Source organism: Telmatherina bonti (assembly GCF_933228915.1).
Source record: "Telmatherina bonti genome assembly, chromosome: 7".
Taxonomy (NCBI): Eukaryota; Metazoa; Chordata; class Actinopteri; order Atheriniformes; family Telmatherinidae; genus Telmatherina; species Telmatherina bonti.
In genome coordinates, this window is record NC_136625.1 from 28161543 (window position 1) to 28178895 (window position 17353).

The window sequence follows — 17353 nt, forward strand, 5'->3', positions numbered from 1 at the left end:
AGTGGCGATTTTATTTAAAAAAAAACAAAAAAAAAACAGTGTACACTTGTTAGGGCAACCTGTTGTGTTGCTTGTTAACACAAATAGCTAACCAGCCAATCACGTGGCAGCTGCTGCTCAATGGATTAGGCATGTAGACTTGCTCAAGATGACTTGCTGAAAAACAGGTATTTAAATTACTGAGGGACATGATTGTTGGTGCTGATATGTGAGAATTTTAACACACAACCATCTCTAAGGTTTACAAGACAATCATCTAAAAAAGAGAAAATATCAGGTGAGCAGCGGCTGTCAGGATGAAAATGCCTTGTTGATGTCAGAGATGAAGAGGTTGACTGGTTGAAGATGATTGAAAGGAAATAGTAAGTCAAATAATCACTCGCTAAAACCAAAGCATGTGGAATACACAACATGTCAGACCTTGAAGCAGGTGGGCAACAGCAGCAGAAGACGGAAATGGGTGCTACGCCTGTCAGCTTAGAACAGGAAATGTAAGCAAGAATTCTTACAGTCTAACCAACACTGGACAATAGAAGATTAGAAAAATGTTGCCTGGTGTGATGAGTCTAAATTTCAGCTGAAACATTTAGATAGTAGTGTCAGAAATTGGCACTAACAACTTTAAAGGGGTGCTATTATGGTATTTCAAGTTTTCTGGGCTTTCTACAGTGTTACAGTGTTGAATCCTCATTAGACATGTGAACGGCACTGTTCGGTTTCCATGGCCACGAAAAACGCGTCGTTTTAGAGAGTTTTTTCTGCTTGGAAATCCTTCTGACATCCCGGGGGATAAGGTTCGGTGATTGGTTACCTTCTACTGGTTAACAAGGGCATGTACAAATACATCAGGCGGGTGGAAAACGTCGGATAAAGAGAGACATCCTGCTGCATTCGTTGCTGTGGGTTGCTGTTTTCCACTTCGTTTTCAGGGTCTGATTCAGGTTCCAACATGTAGGGCTGTATGCTATGTGTTGACAGATGTGCATTTCAGGCTAATTTATTTTTATTTCTGAGCCCAGAAGGGCTGGGATTGATCGAGTTATTGTCACAAATCGCTTTATTTACTTCAGACCGACCCTTTCCGTAGGCTGTCAGATCAGCCTGTGGGCAAAACGAGTGGATTGAGACTCTTCCGCATTAAGCCCCGCCTCCCACCACTGCACTACATTGGGAGCGCGCACCGCACCTGCTTTCGCCGTCATTGTAACATCTCATAAACAGAAGGATTAGGCTCATATGAACTCAATAAAAAAAAACTAAATACAATGTCAACACATAGCATACAGCCCTACATGTTGGAACCTGAATCAGACCCTGAAAACAAAGTGGAAAACAGCAACCCACAGCAACGAATGCAGCAGGATGTCTCTCTTTGGTAAACTTACCAGCCATGGAAATAACTTTATCCGACGTTTTCCACCCGCCTGATGTATTTGTACATGCCCTTGTTAACCAGTAGAAGGTAACCAATCATCAAACCTTATCCCCCGGGACGTCACAAGGATTTCCAAGCAGAAAAAACTCTCTAAAACGACGCGTTTTTCGTGGCCATGGAAACCGAATGGAGAGCGTGCTGAAACTCAAACTCAAACATGCGTTTAGGTGATAAAAAGCAGTTCCGTTCACATGTCTGATGAGGATTCAACACTGTAACACTGTAGAAAGCTCAGAAAACTCCAAATACCATAATAGGACCCCTTTAAGGATTGTTCCTGACCGTGTCAATCCATCTATGACCAGAGTGTTCTTCTGATGGCTACATCCAGCAGGATATTGCAGCATGTCAAAAAGCTCAAATCAAAATGTCAACACAGACGAAAAAATCTTTGAGAAAGGTTTCCCGCACATTGGTGAATGTGTGCAACGAAAATTACTTTTGCATGAATCTGACAAGACTGTAACTTATTCATTGCAAACGCCATTAAACAGTTCAGTCAGTGAACTGAATAGTTTTTGGCTCAAAAACACGTATAATAGATGTGTCATCCAAATCCATAAAGGCAGAAAGCAATGTGTTTTTATCTGTGCTATGGAAAAGTCCATGTCTCTTTTCAAAGATACAAGTACATCAAATCTTATCAATCTGCTTCAGTGCAACCGCTGTGACAAATATTTGTAGCACATACGTATATCTAAAGGCTCTGTTTGCTTTATGAAGTATCCAAGTAGCCTGCATTTAAAGCAGGTGTTGAAACGTTTGACATAAACTTGTAGTCATGTTTGATGCCTGGTGAAGTTATGAAGCGATAATTACGTGAAATCTTGAAATCAACCCTCACTTTCTGTAGTTTTGTTTTGCTGCATTCTTTCTCACTTCTGCTCATGCCTTCAGTCATTTCCCCAAGTTCTGACAATCTTTCCTTGCACCATTTCATCTCTACGGCCTGCACCTTCTTCTTTTTCTGCTCTTTACCACTAAAATCATTGCAGACAAAATTAGATCGAGTTAGTATCCCCTAATGATTAACAAGTCTTTCCCAAATAGAGCCTTTTTTTTTTCTCCATTTGTCCAGACTTTCATCCCTTATATCCTTCTTTTATATTCCTTTCATGTTCAAAATGAGCTATACTTACATGAAAGCAGCCGGTGTTGGGTTGATCTGATGGATGAAGAGCTGGGACACATGCCACATTAGAGCAAATACACCAAGCAGTGATATGCAGCTTCAATTACATGCTCCATGCTGTGCTACTCTTTTCCCCATATCTCCTGTCTGTATTGGTGTATCAATTTTTAAAAATGGACAGGGATAGAAGTGATGAAAGCAGGAATGATTTAGCATGCCTTACAACACATTACTTGCTACATGATTACTGATAAATGACAGTGACAATGCAACAAACACAGTTGAAATGCAGCTTGATTTTTAGACTTGACGTATTTAGGGGAGGATTTATTTCTGCTGTGTATGACTTATGTCCCTGATACTCCACTGGAGGACTGGAAATCACCAATCTTAAAGTTTGGAAAAGGTCATGAAGAGTGCACTGTTTGTCGGATGTAAATTTGGTTCATAAAACTACACAGTTAGCGTCATCTGTCCAATCACTTACAAGGGTTTATGAAGTGTTTTTGAAAGTGAACCCAAAGGAGAAAGCATGCAAAGTGTTTCCTCCTGCAAAGTAGTTAATATGCTTCATTTTAATGACTTTTCAATCAAAGGGCCTGAGAAATCGCACTGTATTAAAGTGCTGGATCGATGGCCAAAACACTGTGCAAAACCATGATGAATTACGCTTTAAGCTTGCTCTCGTATTTGACTAATGCTTCCTCTCACAGGATGAGTAATTAAAAAATAATTAAGAAAAATTTGACTAAAAAGTAGAACTGGAGAATTCTCCCATGACTCTCCATCCACTGCAACATCAAACAAAAATTTCCCTGCAGTTGTTATCGGTGCATACAGTCGAAGCTATAAATTACTTCTGACTTTACGTTAAATGGATTGATTTTGACTCGCCATACTCCAGATTTTCCACAAATTACCAGTGACAGACAGTGAATCCATTATTCTGTGTACAGTGTGTGAGTTTGTAGAAACGGGTGGAGGATAATTGCTGGAGAAGTGGGCTCCCCAGGGAGGTGTGTATTCTCACTGCTTTGATTCCTAAACAGCCAAGAGATTTTACGTTAAGCCCTATAGCTTGTCAGCAGCCTTCAGCAAGCCTCTGCAGCAGAGCCTCTGGAACGAGAAGTGATTGAAACACACTTTGGAAACGAATGGTTTTCCTTTCTCGCTGCTGTGAACTTTACACAGGTTTTTCTTATGTGAGCTATGAGATTATACACTCGGTGATTCCATATTTTCAGCCATTGCCCTTTTACTTTTTTTTTTTTTTTTTTTTTGGTCTTGGCTTGTGTTACGTGCTGTCAACTCATCTTACGTCACCCGTTTCAAGCAGTACTGCAAAATGGCCACTTACATTTTCCTTATACTTTATTTGTGCATCTTTTCTCTTGGAAAATGTCCTTTTTGACTGTTCTGTTCGATCATCTCAGAGGCCAAACTACTAAAATTTCTTCCAGTACCACCACCAGGTCAGACTTTGCCCATTCTTCAGTGAATTGTCTGAAATTCAGCGAGGAGGATTGTGTAGGAACTACAGTTCCTACACATGATGAAAGTCAGTAAACCAAGTAGAAAGTATGTTGTTTCTCAGTTTGTCTTCCTATAGGTGCTCCCAAAGTCTGCTTTGTTGTCCCTCAGCGGCTGCACATTAGGCTGTCCTTAAGCAAGTCTCTTTAGCACAACATGGCAGCCAGAAGAAATAAAATAAATAAATAAAACAATCTGTAATGAGAGTTTTAATGACTCAGACTCAGGTTATATTTCATTCTGTTGGTATGTTTTCCCAGATATCTACTGTGGCAATCCATGCAGTACATTAGCTAAAAGCAGTTTTTATTTAATCTGTCAGAGAATGTATTTCCAAATGCGCCAGATGACTCAAGCTTGAACATTAATTCTAACCCTGACCATTTCCTCTCAACTCCAGACCTAATTCCTGACCCTTGTGAGTAAAGTAGAAACACAAGAGAGCGCGAGTGGGGGGGGGAGTAGGAAAGGGCAGTTATTTCAGAAGCCATTGTGCGGGAATGTTCTTGATCTAGCATTTTCTTATAACTTTCAGCATTTCTTCCTTTCTCCTCATAAGCATTTGTGGACAAATGGAGACCTATAACATGAATATTGGACCTCATTACATAGAAACATATTGACCTGCGATTCATTAGCCGTATTAATTTATGTAGTGAACATTGTAAAGACAAACCAAGCTATCATTCTATTTTAGTGCTGTGAACATGTTATTGTTAAGGTTTTGGGGTTCAGTTGAGGGAATATGTAGGCTTGTAGTGTTGTCCCAGTTTCCTGTTTTATTTTGTAGTTTTTTAATTCCTTGTGTATTTGGTGTAGCTTCCCATTTCCTGTTCATTTGTTCACCTTTCATTTAGTTTACACAATCCACCTGTGTCTTGTTGTGTTCCCTGTCCATGTATTACTGTTCTCCCATGCCAGTTAGTTCTGTTGTCCCCATTGTCGTTGTCTTCCATGTAGTCATTCCTGTGACATGTCATTTCTGTTTGCCTTGTGTATGTTAAACATCCTTATCTGCATTGTACCTGCTTCCTGTCTCCTCTTACCTGTATTGGGGGCCACACCTCCGCATCAGAGATGCAGGCTTCCACGCGTTATCAGGTTTCCATTAAAAATGGCATCTTCATGCTTAAATGTGAAATGCTTAAATGTAACAGTATCCATAAATGGTTAGATACCAACAGATTTATAAAAGTGCAAATTTGCCGATCACATGTCCAACTAAACTGAAACACTTTAATATTTGGGTTGCCTTGGTTTTCACAAACAGCCCCTTATATGTCACTTATGTTAGATCAACCTTTCTTTCCACTGTCCCCATCCTACAAACTAATAGATTTGTTCCCAAACCCTAAATCTGTTTTTGAGCCCATATAAGTGCTGTGTCTGTCCAGCAAATTTGTTGATTTGTTTTGACAACTTAATGACCACCAACAGCTAAAGTGAATAACTCTGCTTATTGATTTACAATCAGCTCCTGCTTGGAAAACTGCATCCTTGTTTCATATAGATACTACTCTGACCATGTATGTATGGAATAGACCACCCAGCTATGTCCCATCCATGGAACATATAGTACCAATGGGTTAAGTCAAGCCTATGTTTAAGCCCAAAGCTACTTTTGGTGGCATCAATAGGCCCTACTAAATGTTAGGCAGAGGGCCATAATGTCATGGTTGATTGATGCATCTCCTGTACTAGAAATGAGTCTCAAAAAGTCTAGGTTTTTTTTTTATTATTATTATTTAAGATAAACTAGTACCAGCTGGGATTGGCTCCAGACACCCCGTGACCCTGAATTTTAATGAACAGAAATAGAAAATTGATGTATAAGTGGATATTTAAGTTATTTGCTGTATCTTTTTGTTGCACTACATTTACAAGGTAAAAATTCTCAGCAATGACATTGACGGGCTTACTTTTCTTCAAGTCTACCTTGAAGCAAGTTAAAAGAAATGTAGGCATGAATATGTGGATGAATAATTTTCTTTTTCCTGATAGAATAACTTAACCGGCTTAGGGAGGGGTTAAAGTATTCTGACCCTTGTGTCTACCCTAAACACAACACTGATAAATCCCAGACGTTTGTCTGATCAATGATCAAAGTCACTGTGGTTTTCCATCTAACTGTTTTTTTTGTACTTGTTTTATACTTTTCTAGTTCACAATCCCAATATCTTGACATTTGCTCAGCCTGAGAATAACAGCTGTAGATGTACTGATGATGGCACCAAAGACCAAAAGTTTCAGATGCCTTTTGCTTGACTTTTAGTCTCCATTTTTCAATTTCTTCCATAGCTGGTTTGAACGAGGTGAGACTTTAGTGGTTGGAGGAGTGTTATACCCCGCTGTGAAGGTCAGTGGTGTGTCTGATAAAAGTAGTGCGAAGAAAACTTTCCCTCCCTCACTTCTCCTGTAATCTCCGAGCGAGGAAAATGCCAGCTGCCAGTCCCATTTGAAGATAAGGACCCAGCCTCAAATGCAGCTGCCTGGCCTCCCACAGCAGAAAAGCAGGAAGAAAATAAATATGTAGACGATGGAAAAGAAGAAAGGGAAGAAATGTTTAAATATATCCCAGCTCACGGCTCAACACCTGCAGATCCCAGAGAAAATAGATGGTGTAGGTTTCCCAGGTTCTATTATATTGTTTGAGCATGTGTGTGCGTGTGTGTGAGAGAGAGAGGACATGTGCCTGCTGTCCAGTCTTCACTCCAACTCCCAGTTGGCAGGGTAAAATGGATGGCCTCTGCTATGGATTTTTAGCAGACAAGTCCCCCTACAACCATCTTATATCTTATTACCAACAGCCTCAGACACTCAAATTGATCTTTATCGGTGTGGAGAAAAAAAAGTAATCCCCCATGGCGTAGCCGACCTTTATGGTCCTCACCTTTCATTGGTGATTTTTTTTTTTTTTTTCCCCCCAAACATGACTTTTGTGTGTGTGAGTGTTAGTGTGTCCCATACAAGTGGAAACTCTAGGAAACACATCAATAAGCAGCAAGCACATCCAAAGTGATATTTTCTGTAGATAAGAATGAAATGAGATTTTTCTTTTTTTTTTTTTCTTTTTTTTTTTTTAAGTCCTGATCTGCTTCTGCTACATCAGGATATTCTGCCTGCTATAATTTGTCACTTTATGTCACTTAAGAATAAATTGTTCTTCTGTTGGCAGGAAATTATTTTTGTGGAATAGTGATGAGTTGAGGAGACATTTCTTACAGCAGCTGAAGCTCGCAGCTCTTCAGTGTTGACAGTTCCCCTCTTCAAGCTCTGGGAACATTGTCGTTTTCGTGAAAAGCAGGTGTACGTGGAAGCTCGGCTAAATTTACTGAGCATGAACTGCCATTGCTTCGGTTGCAGGGATAATGCTTTTTGTATTTACGTCCTCCACAAAGTAAGAATGCACTGGTCATAACCTTAAGTCTCCAAGCACAGCCATCTGTTGCAAAGATGTATGGAGCTGCTTTATTTCCCAAAACGACTTTGGTTGTAATGGTGCTGCTTAAGGTCACTGCACAGGATTTAAACTGATATATCAATGTAAAGCACAAAGCGGGCTGCTCATTATGCAGTAAAAAGTGGATTCCTGCTGTGCCATAAAGCTAAGCAAGCAGAAACAATCAGAGCTGCTTGAAAAGTGCTTTAAGCCACTTCGATGCAGGAGAAGTTTTAATATGGTTTTCAGCTTGGAAACAGCTTTAACGTGCATCATTAATTTATAGTTTACCACAAACAGATTTTTTCATTTTGTTTTGTTTTTTTTTTTAACTGCCAATAATGGCATCTGAACTATGACTATGATCTTGTTACTTCTGTAGATTAGAGAAATTAGGTTGGTATCGGCGTCCCAAACAGCAGTAATTACCTAAACTGAAGTCGTACATTCTGAAACTTTGGCGCAGAAAAGACTAAATCAAAATATCATAAAATTAAGTTTATGATATCTCAAAGTATGGCTGCACCTTTTTAATCTGCTCAGTGAATGAAGGTTAATGAATGTACAAATTAGGCTCTGCCCACCAGCAGATTAAACTGCCTGTGCTGTTTAGCCTGACTGTTAAAGCTGTATTCTGTTTAACACTTCTAATTTTTAACTATTGAAGCTGGAAATGTCTGAACCAGAAACTGCTTCATGTTGTCTTCATCTGCACTTAGCCTGTGCTAAAGTCTCTTCTAGCCTGCGCTTGCTTTGCATGTCATTGCTTTCTCACATGTCTGTCACAAGGGCGATGCTAAGGATTCAAAGAGCAAATGGGAATCTGGAGCTGAGAAACAAACTTTATTGACATGAAGGAGTTGAGCTGCGAGAGGGAATGAGGTCAGGGGTGTCGGTGGATGCAGGTGTGGCGCAGGAGGTTGTTGCACCTGATCTAAAGGAATCAGGTGGGATTCTGTAGGGAGACAATACAGACAATAAATGAGAAAAAATAGCTAAAAGAAACTCTTTAAGTACTAGAGATCAGCACTTAGTACTTAAACTATCCGGCTTCAAACACAGGATGGAAAGATGTACTGCTGGTGTGATGCACTGATGAATAGCAGCTGAAAAGGCTGAAAAGCAGATTTCTGAGCATTAATAGGGATGATTTGCTGCGATTTGACTTTTGATTGAGTTTGATTTGATTGATGATTGACATCATTGGTTCATGATGCAGAAAAAAAAGAAAAAAAAACTTAGGAACATGTTATCAGGTAGGTTTTGTGTTTGTTGGTTTTACTGGGAAAATACTTATTTGATTTGTGTGTTTTGGTTCTGTCTTTAGTTGTTTATTTAAAGGTTTGGTTGAAATCTTAAACAATAGTAATAGCATTTTTTTTTTCTTTTAGTTATGAAGAATATATTAAAATAGGACTTTTATGACAACACTGAAAATGAAATTTCTTACCAAACACACAGTACCAGTTGCAAGTTTTTCTAACTGAGCCAAAAGAGCTAAATCTATGACATAAGCAAGATTCCCATCGCAAAGTTGCTTCTTTTTACAACTCAAGATATCACCTACATTTTTTTTTTTTACTATTATCAATGTACGTTTAAAGCACAAAAGCAACGACATAATTTTTGGATACATGATACTGCATCTGTTATTTAATTGTACATTTTTTTAATATATTTAATATATGGTGTAGCTTAAATTCCAAGTTAAAAACCTACCTGATAATTGAGTTCTGAGACTTCCTTGTTCATATTCAAACCCAAAAGAAGCCAGGTCTCAGGATGTAAGTCTTCCCCGTTCTCCTCATGAAAGTGTTGGAAAGTATCACTTTGCTAAGAAATTTGTTACACTTAAATGTCCTTCAACCCAAACCCTTATTCATTAATTCTCTTACGAGAGCAGTTTTCCATCTCAAGTTCAATGTCTGTGTTTTATCTCACTTGATAAGTCTTAAGTCGAAATTACTGTTCAAAAGTTAGAGGGAAACTGTGACTGGAACACTTCAACAGGGTCTGCAGAAATCCGCTACCTCTACTAAAAAGCCATTAAAGCTGTAGTCAGTGTGGAAGTGTGTAACTTTGGCATGCCTCGCTCCTCCATTCCCTGCATTTGCAAGAGGAAACATTTTCTCCTCGTCGTTCCCTCATCAGATTCTGTCTGCCAAAGGCGTTACACAACAGTCTGGCAAACTGCACTTTATTAAGGTGATGTGCTTATACATATAAAGTGAGTCTTCTGTATTTTGGTGCTGTTGTATAGGAACGTGTCGACAGTATGGGGGAATATGAAACAGACATTTTCTGGGTTTGCTTAAAGGTAAATGCAGGGCTGTACTTTAGACCTGAACATTTCTTCAATAACACATACTGACATTTTCTTACACTATTATTTTTATTTTACACTATCGTTATTGTGGATGAATAACTGATTATGACTCTTTTTTGTTTGTCCATGTCATGGAAGAAGACAATTGTAGTAAAAACAGAACTGGAAAAAATGGCAATTCTTGAATAAAATCCCAAATAGATACATATTGTCTGATCTTCCTGTTCTTGTGCGTAAATGCAAGTGCAAAGAAAAAGGTCATCAGTCTTAGAAGTGTTCATCTGTTGCCTGTGACAGACACTCTTGTAATAACTGAAGCAGCACTGCCTTTACTAATGCAAGCCTGGCCTTTTCACTCATGCCTCATGTTATGTCTCCACCACCAGCAGCGTTTAACCTCCTTACAACATATTCACTTGTTTCTCTCCTGGATCCTGGATTTCCCCTCCCTCTTGGCATTTTTTTCATACAGAGATCCAGCAGAAACCGACATGAGACCACCATCAGCTAAGAGACATTTTGCCACACTATATTAGGCTAGTCTTTAGCAGCAAGCAAGCTCACAGTGAATTATAGCCCCCAACCATTTACAGATGTATGAAGAAACATGGTGTAATATTTGATGGTGAAGCAAGTGGGAGGAAAAAGCAATAAATCGCTCTTGGGTCTTAACACCTCTCAACAAACTCATCCAGCAGACGGAGCAGGTGGGGAGACGTTTTAAATACCAAAAGACCAGACAAGGAAGAGGTTAAACAGAGAAGTGAGGTAGAAAAATTTGAATAGGTGATAATATTTACACTGCTGTGTGTGTGTTGGCTTATATATATGAGCATGTGTTTTGTACACCTAACATTTCAAATGTTAATTTATCTCTTCAAGTTTAGATCAGACTTGTGCATGTGCACTCATCTAGTAATAAAGTTCAATATCAATATAAGAATAGTTGTCTGATTCGGACAGTGTTGTTGCAAAGATCTCGGTCACGGGAATCCAAACTTGGTCCTTGAGAACCAAAGTCCTGCAGGTTTTTAGTGTGTCCCTGCTCTTACACATCCGGCTCATATTAACGAGTCACTGTGCAGAATTTAATCAGCTCTTGAGTCAAGTGTGTTGGAGCAGGGACACATTGTAAACCTGCAGGACTGCGGCCCTTATCGGACTCAACTGGACAGCCCTGATCCTGGTGGTGTATCTGACTTTTATACCAGGGACGAGTACAGAATATCTCTACTTCCAGCATGCAACACAGAAGCAAACATTACCGCCACACATCAAACACATCCACAGAGCTTTCATGCAGACGAAGACTAAATGCTTAAAATTCTTCATTTCACTGAGTGGTAAAAACATCCTGTGAGAGTAATTGGCACTTTCATTGTTCTGAGAAATACAAAAAGAAAAAGTCATGAATCCAACCAGTTTATGATATATTTGTGTCTTATGTAATCGCTTTAATGTCTTTGGAACAACCTTTTCTCTTTCTGTTAACGTAACATCATTTTGTCACAAGTGGACAGACACTTGATTGGGGGCCCTTTTAAATTAATTAGTTTTTTGAGGGTACCATAGAAGTGCAGGGTTAGTTAAACTTAACCCAGCAATGTTGTTTAATAGTTAAGTGTAGAGAGTTAAAAAAAAACAAAAAAAACAAAGTGACAATCTGAGGCTGGACTCAGACATGAACAACTTGTTACAGAATTTGCATCCAGCCCATCGTTTTCAGCTGTCTTCCTGTTTGCTGTCATGTCAGGTACAGCCACACCTGCATTGTTACTGCTTTAAAGCAGCTATCAGAAAACTGAAATGATCCTTTGTTTGAGCCAATAGATTAATCAATAAAACAACTATTTCCATGCATAAACAGACATAATGATGTAATATTTAAGAGAGAAAGAAGAAATAAGTGGTATTAAATATCTGATAAAGCAGAGATCATAGAGTATATGAAGCCTAAGAGAGGAAGCCGAATAAGTGAAGCTGATGAAAATGTACAGAGAACATGCAGACAGACGGCGTTACCAGACCCTTCAACATCAGTGAAGGAGATGTCACTAAAGGGCCTGTCAGGCTGCGGTCAGCAGCTCTAATAAGCACTTACACAAACAGCACTGCATGTGCCACGTACTCCTTTGAACATAAAGCTTCCATCAAGACTTAGTGAGCCTTGTCAAATACTTTTGCAGATAACATCTCTGTCTGACTGCTTACGTTGGTGGGTTGGATGAGCAGAATGAAGGGCCTCGCCCTGCAAGGCGTGACTGTGAAAAGGGCAGGGTCATGCTGCAGATGTGTTGTCAGACTGAGGAAACGTTACGAGGGCTTTTCTTTGAGTGTTTTTCCTTGCTATGATGTAATTCCTGATATCGCACATCTTTTTTATCCGTTAATCCATGCCTGATAGGGAATAGCTTTTTTTTTTCTTGTGATCTTTTCACTGTTGCGTGCCAAAATAAATCTTGAAATCGCACTCTTGCATCCATTGAAAGGATCTTTTCCGCCTGTCTTTATCTTTTTTTTTTATTAAAATGTCAACTTTTCCAGCTTAGTTTAACACTGATATGAGTAACTGATATATTTTCTTGACTTTTTTCGGGTAAGAATAAAATATTAGACATATAGATTCTCAGTATATCATGGGCATTTCTTTCTTTCCTACCATGTAATTAAATGCTAAGGAAAGTTAGCATCTGTCAGGGTTATGGCGAAGGTGAGGACCCAAATGCAAGAACCGAGCCAGGAATGCTGAATGAAGAAGTTTCGCCAAACACTGAGCTGAACTGAAGGCAAGCAAACACAATGAAGCAGCAAACAGAACTGAAACTATAAATACTGGGGAACAAAACAAGACACAGGTGAAAACTATGAACAGGAACATAGGTCACACAAGAAATAAGGCAAGGGGACTAAACAGGGAAAAACCACAAAATAACACAGGAAACTAGAACTGAGAAAAATGCATGCAACATCATATCATGACAGCATCACTGTGAAAATAAGGCATTACATTTCCTATTATGGCATAATCACATATTCCCTACCTGGCATTGCTGTTTATGAATGGAAAGTTTCATCTAAAGTGGATTTTAAATTCAGTCGTGTCTGAAAATCTATTCCCACAAATCCCTTTTTGGTAAATAGTTCTTTAACATCAGCTCTATGAGAGGTCTTTTGAAGTCAGACCTCAGAGCGGCTACTACAGGATGTAGAGGTAAATTGACATCCAGATTTTGTCAGTTGCCTGCTGAACTTCTATAAATCATCACTTTACTATAAATGTATCTAGAGCTTGAAGTGTTCACAGTGAAATATTACTGGACACAAACTATTAAATCCACAGATATATATCTTGAATGCACCTGGTGATGTAAGATGGTCTGACAGGCCAGAATCTGAATTAAATGTCCCTCACAGCAATGGAATAGAGATACTTTTGCTAAATCTTCAAACAAGCCATTTAATGACTAATAACATCTACATGACATATCATTAACATGCATTTGTAACTTATCATTTCAAACCAGTATATTTCCTGACAAAATTCAAATAGTGAAGGTCATAGAAATACAAATCCTAGAAATATCATTCAAAAGGACAAATTTGTGGAAAAACAAACATTAATCACTGAAAGTAGATAGAAAGGAGCAGCATCAGTGGCATTAACCTGTTCAATTGTGGAGAACACAAGTTCAAAAGACTAAAAATGTCAATGGATATTTAGGAATCCAAAAGAAAAAACAAAGCTTTTGGCACAATAATCCTGGACTCTGTGGAAAAGGTGGTGGAGCAGAGGACGCTCTCTAAGATCAGGGCAATCCTCTCCAATCAGAGCCACCCCCTATATCTTGTCTTCTCTCGGCAGAGGAGCTCTGTTAGCTCCAGGTTTCTCTCATTGGGCTGCTCCACTGATAGACTAAAAAACTCTTTCATCCCTCGTGCCATCAGGCTGTATAATGCAGCCACTTCAGGGAGGAGCAGGAGAGACTGATACTAGTCCTGAACTTTGTTTTTTCAGTGCCTTAACTTGTAGCACCTTAACCTGTAGCACTTTATCTTTTAATGCTGTTGAATTATTTATTTGTCTGGTTTTTTTAAACTTTAAATTTTCTCTTTTGCTGTTTTATGAATGTGAGCAACGGACAACTGCACAATTTCCTTCGGGATTAATAAAGTATTTATCTATCTATCTATCTATCTATAATAAGCAACTAGACCAGTACGGCATCAGGGGGAAATAATTAGACTGAATCAGAAGCTATGTATCTAAAAGGAAGCCATTTGTTCAACATGTTCAGACATTACTTGTGGCGTCCTCCATGGGTCAGTGTTGGGCCCTAAACTTTTTTTTTTTTTTTTTTTTTAAATCACTGACATGCAAGGTCCTAAAAGTAGGAGATTATATATTTTGTTCTGGTAGTGACTTTCAAATTCCTACAGGTCATTACTAGTAAAAAATTTTTAAAAAACTAATTCAAAGCATGGTTGGACAGAAATAAATGTTGAGAAACATGAATCACAGAACAAAGCTGCAGTTAGCGATACAGTTGAGTGGGTTTTACTATTGAAAATAGTAAATGAAATCAGAATTTTAGAGGTTATGATAGATGACTAAATCAGTTGGAAATCACAAATTAAACATGCACAAATCAAGATTCACAATTTCAATATGCATTGCAGTAGTAGATAAAGCAAATCAGGAACTGGGTCATAAATCACTCCACACTATACTATTCATTAGATCTTCCATATCACATTTACTGTGTCGCAGTCTGGGGTAAGAACTACATAAGCATAATACATTCACTGCTCTTTTTACAAAATATAACAATACAGATCATTCATGGAGCAGGATATAGGGATCTCATGAACTCATTTTTCTGACAGTCAAAACTAATAAAATTCAGAGATATTGTGGAATTTCAGACAGCACAAATCCCATTCAAAGCAGAAAACAGTCTCCTACCAGTACAAATATTCACAGGAAGGGAAAGGGTTCATAACTTCAGGGAAACCTTTAATTTAAGAACACTTCAGGTACACAAGGAAAACTTCATTTTAACTTATAACACCAATATTAATACTACTTGGAATAACAGCAATATTAATATTAATGAATATTACTGCCCTATTCAAAAAAAGGTGGGATAAAATGAGTGTGTACTTTCTCCTACTTCTTTTCGGGTATGTAGAGTACGTAGCATTCAATTGTTGTTTATTTTTACTTTTATATCATTTACGTCTGTCCAATAATGTGCAAGTATTTGCTTATCACATCACAAAAATAAATAAATAAATGATCTATCTAAGATCTAGATAAGGTGAAACATTTTTTAAATAATGCAGCAACACATTTCTGAGAGATAAACTGTTTTGACCATTTGATCACATTTGGAAACATTAACTTTCGTTCACTTTGCATGACTTTACATTTGATTTATACTAAATGAGCTACAGTGCCTCCACTTCAAAGAGCCTCAATTTCTTGCGCAGAGCACCTAATCCTGATCTGTTCTGAGCAGATGCTCACGCAGGTTCACACTGCTCATACAAAGAAACAGATGACAAGAAAAAATGAAAGTTTATAAACAGAAAATATCTAAGCCCTTAAACATTTCAGTCAGTTTACAAAGCTGATTATTTTTGTGTATACGGCACAAATAATAAGTTCCAAGCAGCGTTATTTTTCACATTCTGTGTTTCTGCATCAGTTCAGGTGGCACATCACTGGGCTCAGAGATCACTTAGCATATCTGGCCTGCAGCAAATACTCTGGACCTCCTGATGGTGCGCAGCACATCAGTCAGCACTGTCCACACACAAAGCCTCTGCCAAGTGCACTGTATCCTTGAGAGCCTCCCTGATGGAAACTATTGAAAAAGGCTCAAGTGCTAAAAAAAAAGGAAATAAATACTCAGGAATCCTTTTACATTTGTGTAGGCCAAATCTTCCTGCCTTTAATCCTCTTTTCAGATATATTTTATTATTTTTCCGTAAGTCTGGGAACTAATTCAATTACATCTTATAAGTGAAGATAATCTGAATTATTACTGTTGACATAGTTTTAAAATGATAAACAAACATGCAGACCGCTAAATGATCTTTTAACTTATTGCTTAAATGGATATGTTCTTCATCGGTAAACATTTCAGTAATTACTAATCAATAAGAAAGCAAATTACTATAATCTTTTCCCCTCAGCTTGTCTCTTTCTGTATTACCAAGTCCTTAATGGAGGATATTGCTAAATTCCAGGTTAATGAGCTGTTAGCACAGCAAATGACTGATCTGTGAGTTAATACAAGGAGGCCGTGTGCTGAGGTGCAGGATTTCACATCCTGCTCTGGATTACTTCAGCACAAAGATCAAACTTCAGGTTGAGGCCTTCAGGTCAATGATAACCTGTCTAATCTATAAATCCTGTTGTTATTTTTGGCCCTGCTGCTCGGAGAGGTGCAGTTGAAGGGTAAAATCTGGGTTTGGATGCAGTTTTTCAAAGATTTATGATTTTATATGATGTTTGTAGCTTTTGCAGGTTTTAGGAGTTGCTGCTGATTGTTGCGCTGAAGTGGCTGATTGTGCTGCCACTGGAGTTCAAGTGTCGTTAGGCTGCAGAGCATACGAATGATAATGCTCACCCTCCCACACTGCACACACACATTCCTCTCCGTCAGTCATTTTAAGCCATCCTTTTCTCGCACAAACACATCCAAACACGCGCTGCTCGCACCTCTCCATGCCTTTTGTGCAAATTGACAGACAAATGCCATCCGTTTTCCACTCATGAGCAGAAACAATCACGCCATATCGCAGTGTGGCCCTGCAACCCAAGCAACGTGGCATATTTATGCTTTACAATTTGCTTTAGCTGGATACTGGCAGAGAGTGACCCTGCTGCTGTGAATTATCAGGTACAAGCTGCTTGCAGATGCTTGGAAAAGGTGTCTTTGTGTGTCTGAATGCATTTATGCACACAGGGAGAGCAAAACTGCACCGCACATCTGAGAAGATTTGCCTGTCACACAGATTTGTTTAAGCGCTCTGATATATTCCATTTTTCAAGCTTGGAGTTTTAGAACATATTGCGCGGGCCGACACACAGCATACCCACAGTATTGTTTATCTGTGTCTCATTCAGTTTCCTCTGTGCTGCTTCTAATTCTGTTTATCGTTTCTCTTCATAGTTACAATTGGTGAGATCTGTCCAAAACTCTCCCTCTCTAATGCGGTTTTCCATCTCGCTGCTTTCCCATTTACTAAGCCACTGCCTGCTTTAATTTCCGACATTCTCAGATCAGCGGAAGCTCATGATTATGTTCCATAACCACGTAATGTTCATCTCGGCCAAGCACATTTAAAAGGTTAGGTATGACTTGCCCTCGTTCTGTCTGATGAACAGTGGAGCATGTACGCTGGTGCCTCCTCCTTCCTTGTGGTTAAAGCTTGAGTGATCCACTAGCATCATCTTGTGGCTAGAAGGAGGTACTCCACCAT

The 17353-nt window shown here is 38.8% G+C and overlaps 1 protein-coding gene across 1 annotated transcript in view; it reads left to right on the forward strand.

The window, feature by feature from the left end:
• Positions 1-17353, forward strand: part of astn1 (astrotactin 1) — a gene marked incomplete at both ends in the record, with an annotated part of 379418 nt that overhangs the window by 310972 nt on the left and 51093 nt on the right. The gene's annotated exons all lie outside the window — the stretch shown is intronic.